Source organism: Macaca nemestrina, chromosome 4, assembly GCF_043159975.1.
Source record: "Macaca nemestrina isolate mMacNem1 chromosome 4, mMacNem.hap1, whole genome shotgun sequence".
NCBI classification, from domain to species: Eukaryota; Metazoa; Chordata; class Mammalia; order Primates; family Cercopithecidae; genus Macaca; species Macaca nemestrina.
The window spans coordinates 173,224,733-173,240,187 of NC_092128.1; the positions used below are offsets into that span (position 1 = coordinate 173,224,733).

The following is a 15,455-nucleotide window of genomic DNA, read 5'->3' on the forward strand; positions in this document are numbered from 1 at the left end:
GTTAGATGTGGGGCATGTAAATGAGAGAAACCTGGTATCATCAAACAATGTATTACATCTTGATGACAAATGCCAGAGAAGCCCTATACATATACTTACCTGACACGTGTCCTGATTTATTATTTCTAATTCCATTTATAATTTCTCCAAATGTCTGTAGAGACTAATGGTTCTTTAAGTTTAAAACATCTCCATGTAGCTGCCTAGCTTAATAGCCTGAGATCAAAAAAGCTCCTGAGAAGTTATATATTTTGTTTGAAATGATTGGTGGGGGATATGATGAAATTAACATAAAGTAATAAAAATAGCATTTAAGAGTTCACATTTTCACCTTGGGAGGCTGAGGCAGGCCAATCACCTGAGGTTAGGAGTTTGAGACCAGCCTGACCAAATGGAGAAACCTCTTCTCTATTAAAAATATAAAATTAGCCGGGTGTGATGGCACATGCCTGTAATCCCAGCTATTCAGGAGGCTGAGGCAGGAGAATGGCTTGAACCTGGGAGGCGGAGGTTGCAGTGAGCCGAGATCACGCCATTGCACTCCAGCCTGGGCAACAAGAGCAAAACTCTGTCTAAAAAAAAAAAAGGGAGTTTGCATTTTCATTCTCACATACTAATTAACATGCTAAATCTTATTTAGAGTTTATAAGTCTAATACATCCTCCATATTTTCATTAGAGTTCTTTGTAAAATACAGATTTTAATGACTCCTAATTGCCTATTTAATAAAGTACACACTCCTGAACAAGGTTCATAAAATCTTCAATATTTGGGATCAACATATATTTGCAACTTCTCTTCATGATCCTATTCCAAAACCCCCTTGTTTCAATTTCAATTTAATGTTCAAATTTCATAAAACCCTGCTTTTTAGTCACAGAAACTCTGCATAAGCTACACCCTTCTGGAATATCCTTCTCTATTGTGCCTCTGCAAATTACTTTACATTTTTTAAAGCAGGTTAGAAATGGCTCTCTCAGAGATATTTTCTGCATCTTTTTACCCATTTCCATGCATTATGCCTTAAACATTGTATTTGATTTTCTCCTGTCACTATAGAGGTTGGAAAAAATGTTCATACTGGCCTAATTTTCTTGGTTGTGTGTAGAGATAGGGAGAGGCATCACTTTGTCAATTCCTCACTCATCCTTTCATAGAGATCCTCTGACTCAATAGAGTATTGTTCCCAACATAATGATTTATAATTATTTTGTTCTTGCAAATGTATATCAACTTGGCCCAGGATGAATAATGCTTATTCAAGAATTTAAGAGCACTATTCAGTACATCATCACATCTGAAACATCACATACTTTCAATGTATACAATAGGCAAATAATACCAACCAAGAACCGTATCAAGAAGATGAGTGCTCCCATTTCTTTACTTTCCTTCTTCCTTTTATCTATAGAACTTTATTCAAAAATTAATTAATGCAATTATACAGGATACTGAACCTGTTTGCTTAGGTTCAATATCTACATGATAAAGGTATCTTATAGGCTATCCCTCTAGTCTCTAAGACTTCGACCTCCTTGAGGTCAGAGGTATGTCTTACTCATATCAATTTTACTAGTTGCCAGTTCCTTAAACAAAGCAGCCAGTCAATAAATGTTTTTGAATGTTAGATGAATGAAATAAACTTTTTTTTACATTGAGATCAGATTTTTAAAAATCCAAGCCACTTATTTGACGTCGTTCCTTCGATTTTCTTCTCTCTCTCTTTTTTTTATATTAGCCACTCAAATTTAATATCTAGAGTCAAATTTTTGATTCTGGTCCTAAAAATTTCCTCTCCTATATTTCCTTATCTTAGTAAGTTGAAATTTATCTACTCGATTTCTCAAGCCAGAAATCAGAGTATCAAACATGATTCTTTTATTTCCCTTATTTACCACTTACAAACAATAAGCAAGTACTGTTTATTTCTTCTAAGTATATCTCAAATGTATCTGCTTCTTTCCATATATGTGATCTCATCATAAATCCTCCAAGCCTTCCTCATTCTCACAACTCCACACCTTACTGATCTGCTCCACTCTACCCTTCTACTCTTATTTCTCCTCTAAATTTCTTCCTCTCATTAAGTAAATTCAAGTTTCTGACCTATTTCATTTTCTTTTGTTCCAAAGAACTTCTTTTAACATTTCTTCCAAGGCAGTTCTCCTGTCAACAAATTCCCACAATTTCTGTTTGTCTGATGGATAAGTTCACTGGATACAGAATTGTAGGTTAGTTTATTTTTATTTATTTATTTATTTCCATAGGATTTTGGGGAACAGGTAGTATTTGGTTACATGAGTAAGTTCTTTAGTGGTGATTTGTGAGATTTTGGCACACCCATCACCAAAGCAGTTACACTGAACCCAGTTTGTAGTTTTTTATTAAAAAAACCTTTCAACATTCTGCTTCACTTTTTTCTTGTTTGTATGGTGTCTGATGAGAAGACTAATGTGATTCTTATTCTTGCTTTTCTATAGGAATAGTGTTTTTCTTCCCTTTAGTCTCTTTCAAGATTTTCTCTTTGCTTTGCTTTTCTGTAGGTTGACCATGCCTAGCTGAAGGTATTTTGGTATTTATCTTGAATGGTGTTTTCTGAACTTCTAGATCTATGTTTTTTAGTGCCTATCATTAATTTTTTTGAAATTCTCAGTCATTATTGCCTTACGTAGTTCCTCTGTTACTTTATTTTTTCTTCTGATATTCTCATTATGTATATATTACACACTTTTTGTAATTGTTCTACAAAGATGACCTCCAAGCTTTTTTTTTTTTTTGAGATGGAGTCTCGCTCTGTCGCCCAGGCTGGAGTGCAGTGGCACGATCTCGGCTCACTGCAAGCTCTGCCTCCCAGGTTCACCCCATTCTCCTGCCTCAGCCTCCCAAGTAGCTGGGACTATAGGCGCCTGCCACCTCGCCCAGCTAAATTTTTTGTATTTTTAGTAGAGATGGGGTTTTACCATGTTAGCTAGGATGGTCTCGATCTCCTGACCTTGTGATCTGCCTCCCAGAGTGCTAGGATTACAGGCGTGAGCCACTGCGCCCGGCCGACCTCTAAGCTTTTTAAATGCTGCACCGGAAACTGGAAGTTCAGAATTTTTTTTTTTTTTTTTTTTTTTTTTTTTGAGATGGAATCTCACTCTGTCACCCAGGCTGGAGCGCAGTGGTGCAATCTTGACTCACTACAACCTCTGCCTCCCTAGTTCAAGCGATTCTCCTGCCTCAGCCTCCTAAGTAGCTGGGATTACAGGTGCCCACCACCATGCTCAGCTCATTTTTGTATTTTTAGTAGCGATGGGGTTTCATTATGTTGGCCAGGCTGGTCTTGATCTCCTGACCTCAGGCGATCCACCCACCTTGGCCTCCCAAGGTCCTGAGATTACAGGCGTGAACCACCGCGCCCAGCAGAAAAAAATTTTTTATAACCAGACAATGGCAGTCTCTTATTTAAAACTGTAACAAGCATTCTATTTCCTGAGAGTAAAATGAAAAGCATGTATTTCACAACCTTAGTAATCTGAGCCTTGTCGACGTCTACAACCTCATATTGTACTCCTCTCCCTTTGTCTTTCACCACTCTAGCCACACCAATTTCTGTTCAGTGCCTCAGATTGACCGAGCTCTTTTCAACCACTGGTTCAGGCACATTTCATTTCCATTGCAAATCATGCTTCTTCCTGCACTTTGCACAGCTCATTTTTTTTCATCTGTCAGGTCTCAAGACTTCACTGCTTAGAGAGAATCCCACAGTTTATTCCATCTCATTTGCAGTCCCTCTACCTAACTTTATATCTCTACAAATGAACTCAATATATTTCCTTGATAATAACTATGATGAATTATCATTAGGAATAGAATTATTTACTTTTATGTTTACTGATCATCTATTTTACCAGATGTCAAGTTCCCTGAGAGCAAGAATCAGTTCTACTCGCTCACTGTTGTATCACAAAACACAGAGTAGTGGTGGAATAGGCTGGGCGTGGTGGTAATCCCAGCACTTTGTGAGGCCAAGGCGGGTAGATACCTGAGGTCAGGAGTTTGAGACCAGCCTGACCAACATGGTGAAACCCCGTCTTTACTAAAAATACAAAAATTAGCTGGATGTGGTGGTGGGCGCCTGTAATCCCAGCTACTTGGGAGGCTGAGGCAGGAGAATTACTTGAACCCAGGAGGCGTGGGTTGCAGTGAGCCGAGATGGCACCACTGCACTCCAGCCTGGGTGACACAACGAGACTCTGTCTTAAAAAATAAAAGAAGAATAGTGAATAGCATAGGCCACATAGTAGTTATTCAATAAGAATTTTTTGAATATAGCAGTGAATGGAGAGTTATCTATTTTTTAAACATCTCTGTAATTTACTTAATGTAGCTATAGAACTGAAAAAAATAATTGCTATGATCATTTATTTAGGTACCCTAAGTGGGGACAGAGTATTCTAAACATTGCAGGGAATGACTGCACTTTCCTAAGACAGAGGCTCCAAAAAAATGAAAAGGCATTTCACAATTGAAAATATGCCTCTTATATTTATATTATCTAATCACATTTTCCTATATTGGATTATATTTTATATTTCTGAATGGAAGGAATCATTTCCAAGTGGATGTTTGATAAAATTAGTCACATATTTCCTGTTTGTAGAACATGTTTGCTGTTTCTATTAGCTGTGAACCATTCAATTATGTTGAATTTTAATCTTCGGTATTGTTACAATATGATATTCTTCTGCTTTTTTGGTCTCTTTGGAGACTAGTAACATAATCAAAATTCACTGGTATATCAAACTGTATCAGAGAAGTAACATTAGTATTCAGTTACATATCATGAGAAAAATAATATTGCTTTAAATTCAAATTTGAACTCTCACTTACTAGTAATGAAATTTGGGTATGAGGTTTAATCTCACTAAGGCTGTTTCTTCATCAGTGAGACAGAACTAATGTTAACAATCTTGCAAGTTGTGAGAAAAATTAGGTTCAATGTTTATAAAAAGCCTGGCACCAGATATGTGACAAAAATTATACATTTTTTCTTCCATTATTTTTTCTTCAGGGACTGGTGTAACAGCAGAACTGAAATATCTGAAAATCAAATAAATGATTGTAAAATAAGGCATATGTTCTGGAACAGGTGAAAAATCTCAACTGTGCCTAAAACTTTATGTATGTATATATGTGTATGTACGTGTGTGTATCTCTATTTATCTGTATTTTAGTTTACTCTTTGTTTATTCTGAACCTAAATCTTCTCATTTGTAAAAACATAATAATTTTGGAACAGGATAGTGGTTATGAGGATTAATATGTTCATATGTAAGATGTACCAGGCCCATAGTAGTTATTCTCCATGCTTCCCATCCAATAGTAGACACTTCCGTCAGGACCAATCAAAATCAAGCCATGGTACCCACTTATGAGCATCAAGTTGATTTGACAAAACAAGTAACTGAGAAACTGCAGTTTGAAAAATAGCAATTTTAGGAAAGAGAGCTTTAGTCCTGTAGTTACAATGCACATTAAAAGCAAAATGGAACAGCGTGGTATAACAAAGCAAGAGCATCAAATGTTTGAATTCTGCCAAAGTTATATTTTTCATAGTTGTATCAGATCTTTAGATACAATGTGGTAGTAGATGTAGATTTTTTTTTTTTAATCAATTCTGTCTCAAATTAGTCCCTGTTACAGAACGCTTTAGATGTTCTATGAGTCTATGCTCTCCTCTTCTTTCTGGACACATGATTGTATTTTATATATAAGAGCCTCTTTTGAGGTTAGGAAAGGCCAAGCTGCTGAGTTCTATGCTAAGCTGCAGTGGAGTGCAACCTCTGGGGCAATGCTGAGAGCCACATCATAGTCAAGTCTCTGTCAACTAATTCCTGACTGCATGGGGGGCTTCTCTGCTGATTTTGTTCCTGCCCAATATTGTTAGAAGAACAAGAAGTTTAAACTATTGCATATTTGTGGGCTTATTTGTTACAACACTTAGCTTATTCTTACTTGTTCTAAGCAGGAGCATCCTGGTTAGTCTAAATTTACTATTACTCGAAGGATACTGATTTCAAATTCCAAATGTAGCTATATACTGCATGAACACTTGGGCAGTCACTAAGTCATATTACTCCATGTACTTTAATATTTTTTCATAGGTCCTTTAATAAATTATTTTTTCTACCTCTGGAAACCTCCAATAGTCTCCACAATTAATTCAGAGTCTAAAATTCATCCATGTTACATAAAGTGATTGACATATGTTAAGGGAATAACTAGGCAAAAAATAAGGTACATATAAATGGTAACATATGAAAAAGTATGATTTATATGCCAAGATATGATTTATTAGAAATAAAATAGATGAAAATAGTTTTACCCAAATTGAAAAACATCAAGCTTTAAAATAGTATACGTGTGCATGTGTGCGTGTGTGTGTGTGTGTGTGTATAAGAACTCTGGAAGCAAAGAAAAGTTGTTAAGAATATTTGGTGTAGAATTGAAAGAGATAACATAACCCATGTAGAATAAGAAGCCATTGATGAATGATCTATCAAAGCCAGTAAGCATGAGTTTTTGTTCCAGCTATTCATGATGATTTTCTTTCATAAGGATACTGCCAGTTGCTCAAGGAAAAGAACTATGGTTGAAAGCTGCTATATGTATAGCTTATGGGTCTCTAGCAGTCAGACTTGTCGCTAAGGGGTTGGCATCCATAGGACAGATTTCTTAGGGGTTGATAATCATAGGTCAGGTAGCTCAGTGGCTGATGGCCACAGGGAAGGGAGCTCAGTCGCTGATAGCCATCAGATTGGCAACTTGGAAGCTGGCAGTTCAAAGACTGCTACAGGATTCTGAACAATAAGAACTGGAACCACGGGATGCGATAGGAAGACAGCTAGTTCCTTGATGGGATACAGACCATCGGAAACAATCGAAGAGTAGCCAGAAGGGCTGCAGGCACCACCCTCGCCACATGACTTATGACAGTTGTCATGGCACGTGAGCTCCACAGCTCACCTTAGTTATGCAGAGAGCACTGGGTGAGGTGACAGGAACTTGGTGGGGGTTCCAAAGGGAGTGAGAGCTGTAGTTTTCAAAGCACAAATTGCTGTTAAGACATAGTGGAGACAGAAGATCAAGCCTTGATTGAATTGCAGAGAGCAGGTTGCTGAAGTATAGTTGTTATCTATGTGAACTATCATATCTGTATACCCTGAATGCTGGGTGTTGGTTTCCTCTATAGCCCATCCTCCTGCTCCATTTTGCAATCATTTGTATGACATCTTACTAGTATTTTTACTTAGTCGCCTACCAAGCAGTCCTCCCACCACTGTATAAAATATATATTATCAATATCACATCCTTCAAATAGCTGTCATTCCAAAGTCAATCTGGTCTTCCTTGCTTAATCTTTCTTACAATATAGGAAAACTGCTTCTTTAGGAATCATGTTCCTTTGTCAGTCCTGACGATTCCTTGAAGTCGCTGCTAAAAAGCCACAAATGGATCTGCATAATTGGAGAGAATGTCTTCATGGTCACTTTTTTTTTATAGAACCAAACTATCTATATATAAATATTTAAAAGTATTAGTGAGATATTTTTAGAAGAGCTAAATAATGAATATTCTTAATTTGGGAACTGAACCTTATTTTGCATTCTTCTGAGATGTAACCTAGATCCAAAACCTAATTCATCTCTGGGAAATTTGACATCACTTTAAAGTGTGTCTTTCCAGTGAAGAATGTTGGCCTCAAAAGTTTTGACAAGCTTTGCTAAGATCCACACCCAATGAGCATATAAGTCACTGTTCTATATTTTGTCAGCATGAAATTGAAGGTGTTTTGATAGATGCTGTATAACAAAGAGGCCATCTCGCCTTGGATACTTACTAGGTAAATCTCAGCATGATATTGCAAATATAAAGAGAATGTTTATGTTTGTAACCTGTTTCTATACTACTATTTTCCAAGGAATATATTCCTGTACATAAAAGATTTTGAAACAATTCATGTTTTTCTAATTATTTTGCTAAGAAAGACCATTTAATTTACGATTAAGTTTTTTTCCAAAGATACACTTTTTGGTTGATTATTGGAGTCAGAATGTATTTACACATGGAAAGAAAGTGAAAATTCCTAGACTAGTCTTCCCCAAAGAAACATATTTTTAGCCTCGTAACATAAATGAACTCTACAACTCAATTTTGACCACATTAGGATACATGGATCTTATTACTTCCTTGAGGGGTTTCATTTGAAGAAACTACTTAGATTATGGCACCTCTGAAAAGCTGCTTTTGGTGGTACACATTGCGGTGGGAAAATAGATCTTATCTAGAACAGCATTCCTCCTCCTAGCTCTCAGTGTGAGAATCATCTTTTTCAATGGTGAAGGAACAAGAGCTGACATTTATGGTTCAAGCAAACGTAGCCAGAACTCATGATTTGGCACCATCTAGTTATAAAGCTCTCAACATAACTTTTCTACGTTTCACTTTTCTTGACTATAAAATGGGCACATTAAACACCGTTTCACCAGTATCTTTAATGATTTAATTTTTAAAAATGTACATGAAAGATCCCGAGAATTATGCACTTAGCACACCCTGGATGAAGTGGGTTATGCAAATTAGTCTGAGACATGAGGCACAGTGTATTAGTCAGGGTTCTCTAGAGGGACAGAACTAATAGAATAGAGGTATATATGAAAGGGAGTTTAGTAAGGAGAATCGAGTCATAGGATTGCAAGGTGAAGTCCCATGATAGGCCATCTGCAAGCTGAGGAGCAAAGAAGCCAAATAGTAGCTCAGTTTGAGTCCTAAAACCTCAAAAGTAGGGAAGCTGATAGTACAGCCTTCGGTCTGTGGCCAAAGGCCCGCGAGCTCCTGGCACACCACTGGTTAAGTCCAAGAGTCTAAAAGTTGAAGAACTTGGAGTCTGATGTTTGAGAGCAGGAAGCATCCAGCGTGTGAGGAAGTGGAAGGATGAGAGACTCAGCAAGTCTCCTCATTCCACTTTCTTCTGCCTGCTATTTCTAGTAGTGCTGGCAGCAAATCGGATGGTGCTCACCCAGATTGCGGGTGGATCTCCCACTCCTCGTCCACTGACTCAAATGTGAATCTCCTCTGGCAACACCCAGAAACACCCAGATACACCCAGAAGCAATAATTTTCATCCTTCAATCCAATCAAGTTGACATTTACTATTAACATCACACACAGCAATCATGGCCCACATAGAAATGACTGAGCTGGTTTTCTAGATTGCTGTCACATGTTGCCTTGAAACTCAGCTTGTGGAAAAGGGCAAACCTTCTCCCACTGAGGAGAGACATTTCTTAGTTGAGGGTACATGAGTAGCTGAACTTTCTTGCTCAAAGCCTTAAAATCCCTCATGACTCATTTATGCAAATTTAGTAATTAGATAAAGTATTTTCCCCATTTGAGACAATAGGAAACTTCCACACTGGTGTTGAGTATATATCAGTTCCTCTGTATGCATATTCAACAGTCATATTTATATGAATCCCAATAATATTGGTAGCACTATAAATACTTTTTATGATCTTTGAATAAACTGGAAATCAAGTAAGTCAGGTTGTAATTATTTTTATTGAGTGTCTGTTGTAACTAGCAACATACTTCACCCTCCTTGCCTTGAAGAGTGGAACATTTATTTTTACAGTTTGGCCAACTGACCATTAAATTTAAAAAATGGATACCACAGGCAAAAAACTTTCCTAATCCTGCAAAGAGATGTTCTCTAATGATTTAAGACCCTCAAACCCATTCAGTTCTCACATACCCACAAAAGTTCAAGTGTCTCCATGATTCATGAGGATTTATCCTTTATATTTATCAATAGCCAACCCCATGGTTGGTTTTGGGTGAGTGGATTGTGCTATTGTGTGAGTGGATAGATTAGCCATGGTTAGATCCCCATCATCAGATACCCATGACATAACTAATTGGGCATCACTCTACATAAGGCTTGTTTTTCCTTTTTTTTTTTTTTTTTTTTTTTTGAGATGGAGTCTCACTCTGTCACCCCGGCTGGAGTGTTTTTCCTTTTTAAAATTCAGTTAGTACCCAAGTCCATATTTAGTGAAGTATATAATGCTGATTTACCTCCAATATACCATATTTTCAAGTGCATGTATGGAAAAAAATGCCACAAGTATCAAAAGAATGGAAACGTTACTATCTTTTCCCTGAGGCTATAAAAACATAAAAGAAAAACAAACAAACAAAAACAACCGAATTATTTGTAGCTCCAACTGCCTTCTAAAGCTGGGTCTACTTACAAGGAGGTTGATTTGTTATTTTGAGAACATGGATTGGTGCAGATGTCTAAATTTGGAAGTAAGATTTAGAGAGTGCTGAACTTTTTTACATTTGAGAATGAGAAGATTTTGGAGCTTCCAGAATTAATCCAAATGTGAGATAACTGGGGACAAAATAACACAGGGGCTGGTATGGGAGAGTTATGCTATATGCACTGTTATAAGGCCCCACTATTTGAATAATCTTTAGAGTAACATTATTGATTCATTTCTTCTGGAAAATAGTAAAGGGCTATGTACATCTTCTGGGGGGATGATGGGATAACTAACCAGAATAGAATCAGCAAACACACTGGGCCATATTCCCCAGGGAATTAGTAGAAACGGCAAGATGGCATAGGATTTCACAGACCATGGAAATGGTGGGGATCAGAGTCAATTATAGCCAAGGATGAAAAGAGGACAAAATTCTGCCTCCTTTTCTAGCCCTATCTGTATGTCATATCATGAAATTGTAAAGCTACGGGAGATCCCAATAAATCACCTTGTTTTCTCATTTTATTTAGAATTTGGTTCTCTTTATGTCATTAGGATAGTTTCTGTTTCTGTGTTTTGAAATTTATTAATATTTTCTTCTGCAGTGTCTAATCTTCTGTTAAAGCCATTTATTGTATTTTCCACCTCACTCATTTTAGTTTTTATCTCTGTAATTGTGATTTGAGTCTTTGTTGATATCTTCCATTTCTCTATTTAACATGAACAATATTTTCTCTAGCTTCTTAAATATATGAATATAGCTGTATTAATTTTTTAATGTCCTTTCCTAACAATTCTGTCATCTGTGTAATTTCTGGTTAGTTGCAGTTGATTTATTTTCTCCCTATTATAGGTCTTATTTCTCTGCTTCTTTGCCTGCTTGGTAACTTTTGATTGAATGCCAGATATTATGATTTAACATTTTGTGTGTGTTGTATATTTTTGTATTCTTGTAAATACGCCTGTGATTTGTCCTGGAACACGGATAATTTACTCAGAAACAGCTTGATGCTTTTGAGTCTTGCTTGTAAGCATCATTAGATAGAACTAAAGCATCATTTAATATAGGATAATTTTTGCCCCAGCACTGAAAGAAAACCCTTCCTAGTTTTATACCAGTTTTCTACTTTGTCTGTTGAGAATATAAACTATTCTCAGCCATCTTCGGGCTCTGATTATCTCTCTTCTAATTCTTTTGGGTGTCCCTACACTCAGCTTCATGCAGTACACTGATGGTTATGACTCAGTGAAGGCTTTGATGTATCTTCTGTAGATCCCTGAAACCCTCTTTCTATTCAGCTCTCACAACCGTCTTTCATGGAATACTGTGCTTTATTTGCCTATTATCCAAAGCCCTAAAACCCATGTTTTAGATATTTATCTAGTTATAGTATTACTTCAGATGGACGAATAATCTGTCTCTATAACTCCATCTTGTTTGGAAGCAAGTCCAAATCATCTCATTTGAATCTCTGTTTTCATACAGATGAATATTGAATAAATAAAGAAAATCAATTTACCACAGTTTTTGAAGATCATTAAATACAGACTTTGTATTTTGTAGTTTAGAGATAGTTTTTCTTACTATAAAGATCTTGTTTGTGCTCAACAATCACCATTCCTATTTTATGTTAATCCATTATTTTCACTTATGGTTGTTCTGAGTATGAAGATCAGTTTCTTAGGATACCTTTCAAGCAAGAGAAATAAGTTATGCTTCACTTTAGGCCAACAAACCCCAATTCTTTATTCTCATATGTATATAAAAGTTCTCAAGCAATTTCTTTGCTTTTTTTATTGCCGTTATTGTTGTTTTAGAAAAACAGGGAGCAATGTTATACCAAGAGACTCTCAAAGGCTGAATCTGGAAAGGAAAGTAGCTTCTCAGCTAACAAATATTTAATTCCCTACAAATGCAATCAAAAATCATATTGTCATTGAATAATTCTTCATATATATTGCGTGGTCATCTATGTCTTGGATGTAGCTTTTTCTCTTCTTTTTCACAAATATTTTTATTCAATGATATGTCAAACACGATATCATAATAATTACCAAAATGGATAAACTATTATGAAATATAAGTTTACTATGAAGAATATTTTGATGAGTCTTTAAGCAACACCTTCCTAAGGCCAAAGGCTCAATGAATCTGCAAGGGTTTGTGATGTCTACAACATTATCTGCTCACATGGAATATATATACATATATATATATTCCTCACAGGAAATATACAAGATGAAACTAGAGATGTTCCTCTAGAAAGAAGGAGTGTTCAACAACAAAATGAAACAAAAGTATGAGGTATGTTAAAAAGACACAAGAGCCAACTAATGTAGCTCTTAATGGTCAAAGCTGGAAAAATTTGAGCAAAAAATCTGCACATAACATTAGATTATAACCCAATGTATTGTATTTATGTATTTATACTGATATAAATAAATAATTGTACAAACAGAAAGTAGAATAGAATAGGCAAATATTCGAATGCAGAAGAACTCCAAGTAATATACAGATACTCCTTAAAGAGGTAAAGAATGATTCCTGCTTAAATGTGAACTGCACACAGTGGCTTTCTTCCAATACAGTATGAAAAGGGGGGAAAATGAGTAACTTCACAGCGGAATCTTGATGAACACTACTGCAGACTGAGGTTAACACCAATAGTGATTAGTCATGTTGATGTCGTATGCTCTTGATGTGGAATTTTACCTCTTTGGTCTTTCTCCTGCAAACCTAGAATTCTATTCTAATCCTGAGAAAGACATCACCCAAATCCAAATTGAGAACAATCTGTAAAATTCCTGACTGACACTCCTTAAAAATTTCAAGGGCATCAAACACAAGGAATATCTGAGGAACTATCACAGACAACAATAGCCTAAAGAGACATGACAATTAAATGTAATGTACTATCTCGAGTGGGATCCTAGAACATAAAAAAGATATTAGTTAAAAACTAAAGAAGTGTGAATGAAGTATGGACATTAGTTCATAATAATAAATCAACATTGGTTCATTAATTGCGACAAATATGAATACCAATGCAGGCTACCATTAATAGGAGAAACCAGGTGCAGCTTATATGGAACTAGGTATTACCGTCATGACTTTTCTGTAAATATAAAACAGCTTAAAATAAAGAATTTATTTATAATGCAAACAATAGGTTAAATTCTTTATTAATGAAAAGTCAAAGGGATTTGTTTATTTTACATCTTCATTAGATCATTCCGAAGCTACTGAGGCTTAACTTTTGTCAAATAAGCTAACATTTAATTATAACTCACATTTTGGTACCATTCAGGTACTATTTATAATGCACTTTCTCATATTTCACTTCATTTAATTTTTGTGGTAAGTGTCTGAGGCAGCAAGGCATGTTTGTTTTACTGATGAGAAGATAAATTTAAAATTTTACTCAACTTATCCAAGTCACAGAATTATTAACAAACACAGCTGAGATTATAAATCAGCTCTTGTGATACCTTACGTAGCATTTTTTTGTATCCCCCTTAAGAAAAACCTTAAAAAGGAAAATATCTTTTCCTCTGACTATAGTCATAGAGCAAAAAGCATATTACTATACTGTTTTTTGAATGCAAAATAGCACTATTGTGGCCTATAAAACAATGATGATAATATACTTTCCTAAGTGACTTCCTCATATATAACTTTACTCTCCCTCCGGTAATAAGAACTGGGCAATTGATTGTACCTTTTTTTTCTTCTACTTTATTTCTCAGGAAATGAAGTAAAGACAATGGGCTTCATGGTGAGAAACTTTGTTATTACAGTCTCGACATATCACCAGGCAGTATTCAAGGGAAGAAGGATTTAACATTTATGACAGTTCAGTAGCTCTATTTCTTATGAATGAACAGCAGCTGTAAACATGCCTTTGGTAGGTGTTTTCAAAGTCTTTATGAGTTTTGGAGGCTATTTACTTGAAAAACACACAATTTTCTAACTGTAACAGGTTATAGAAAACTAATGCTTTCCCAGAAAATCTAAATAGGCCTGTTATGACATCACTATATACTAACTCATGTGACTAATTTACTATAAAGAGTAAATAAAGTACTGAGGAAAATTTCACCCTCTGCACACATTGTATACTTCTCTATACATTGCATTTGTATTTTAACTCCTAGAATTTATACGTTTTTTAGTAACTGGTACAATACATTAATTTTAGGACACCATCTTGTAAATAATGAGCACAATTTTTCTAGTTGCAGAAGAGTTGGTGGAATTTCAACAGATATTAATTAATTATGAGGAATTTGCACATACATTTTATTGGACAATCACTAATGGCTCTTCCACACCTATATGCCACGATGTTTGCTTAGCAGTTTTATGCTTTTAATCACAGTGGTCACTTGAAAATTCATCAGTAAGGTTATGCAATCATAATTACTTTCCATCTTTGAGAGCCATAAAAAAGTAGCATAAACCCTAAGCATAGTCTTAACTGGGACTCTGTGAACCACTGCTGAATGAGGTTTAATCCCTTCTAGACTTAGTCCCATGTAAGTCTCAAAATTAGGATTTGAGTGGCTTTAGTCAGAGTCATTTATAAATGATAAGAAAGCCTTAGGCTTGGCACAGTGGCTCATGCCTATTATTCCAGTGCTTTGGGAGGCAGAGGTGGGAGGATCACTTGAAGCCAGGAGTCTGAGATCAGCCCGGGTAACATAGTGAGACCATGTCTCTTAAAAATTATTAAAAATTAGCTGCACATGGTGGTTCATGCCTATGGCTCTAGCAACTAGTCAATGACTGCTTCAATATTAGGAGGCAGGAGGATCTCTGAGGCAGGAGCATCTCTTGAGCCCAGGAGTTTGAGGCAGGAGGATCTCTTGAGCCCAGGAGTTTGAGGTTATAGTGAACTATGATTATGCCACTGCACTTTTATTCCAGCCTGGGTAACAGACTGGGACCCCATTGAAAGAAAGAGAGAAAGAGAGAAAGAGAGAGAGAGAGAAAGCGAGAAAGAGAGAAAGAGAGAAAGAAAGAAAAGAAAGAACGAAAGAAGGAAAGAAGGAAAGAAAGAAAGAAAGAGAAAAAGAAAGAAAAAGCCTTAGGAAGAGAAACATCCAGAAGAATCCAGAGAAAATATTAAAACACACTATCTG

General features: G+C 36.0%; 1 long non-coding RNA gene across 2 annotated transcripts in view; it reads left to right on the forward strand.

Moving 5' to 3' along the window:
* The window catches only part of LOC139362986 (uncharacterized), a 114,323-nt gene that overhangs the window by 26,333 nt on the left and 72,535 nt on the right, over positions 1-15,455 (forward strand). For both annotated transcript variants that reach the window (XR_011622779.1, XR_011622780.1), the window contains exons 3-4: positions 5,057-5,166; positions 14,061-14,218. This is a non-coding gene — a long non-coding RNA (uncharacterized lncRNA). The remainder of the gene's footprint in view (positions 1-5,056; positions 5,167-14,060; positions 14,219-15,455) is intronic.